The 1,018-nt window shown below is 46.1% G+C and overlaps 1 non-coding gene across 1 annotated transcript; it reads left to right on the top strand.

Annotated features, from left to right (window-relative positions):
• Positions 1–207: 207 nt before the first annotated feature.
• TRNAS-GCU lies at positions 208–289 on the top strand. Its single transcript has one exon. It is a non-coding gene; the product is annotated as a tRNA-Ser (tRNA).
• The last annotated feature ends 729 nt before the right edge of the window (positions 290–1,018 follow it).

The following is a 1,018-nucleotide window of genomic DNA, read 5'->3' on the forward strand; positions in this document are numbered from 1 at the left end:
GAAGCGGCCCCATCATGCTGCATAGCTAGGCAGAGTAGGGGTGTCTATGTAAACACAGCCTGTTCCTGAAGTCTTCCCCCAGCTCCTCACTAGATGTGAGGGGGGAGCTCATTCAGACCCTGCTTATGCTTAGTATTTAAAAACTTCTTAGTGTCCCTATCTCTGCCAGCCTTAGATTTCTCCTCCTGTCCCTGTTTTAGCAGCTCAGATGAGGTGGCCGAGTGGTTAAGGTGGTGGACTGCTAATCCATTGTGCTCTGCACGCATGGGTTCAAATCCCATTCTCATCGGATGTATTTAGTCTTCACTCTCCTTTATAGACAACCATCTCCCCCCTTGGTACAATGACAGATCAAACAATGTTGCTTCTTGCAAACAAAAGCCTTCTCAGAATCTCAGCTGCACCCCCTGCTTCAAATAAAATGTCTAAATCCCAGATTTCTAAAAAAAAATTCTCTAGTCCTGCATTATTTAGTTTTTATCTCAAAAGGGAACAGCCTCATAATTTCCCCCTAACACCCTGAGACCTCCCCAGATAATTAAAATACCTCCATTCTGAGCAAGGTCACAACAGTGAACCAGAGCTAGTGTCTAGGCCAAGCTGGTCTGAAGGAGGCAACTCAACCATCTTCTCTTGGCAAGGTCTGACTGAGAAAACAAAATTCCCCAAACTGAAAATTTTCTGCTGAGAAACCACTACTAGTCTGTTTGGGGACTTTGGTTTGAATGTACTATTATTATTCTCTTCTGATTTCTGAATCAGTTTTGTCATCCAGGTGTGTTTCCAGCTGTTGAGTTGTGGGGGAGAGAGGCCAACTCATGATGTCTCTACCCCCATTTCATAGTTTCTTCCAACTGGCTAGGAAGTCCCTTTGCTAGGATGTGAGTCAAGCAGTGCCCATTGTCGCTGTGCTATCTCGGAGAAGTCTGCATTGTACACGGTTCCTGGGATAGTCCTTGGGAGTGTGGATCCCTTTAATGGGCCAGCAGCGGGTCTGGCTCCTCCATTGTCACACCTG

This window comes from Mauremys mutica, unplaced genomic scaffold (assembly GCF_020497125.1).
Source record: "Mauremys mutica isolate MM-2020 ecotype Southern unplaced genomic scaffold, ASM2049712v1 001017F_np12_obj, whole genome shotgun sequence".
Taxonomy (NCBI): Eukaryota; Metazoa; Chordata; order Testudines; family Geoemydidae; genus Mauremys; species Mauremys mutica.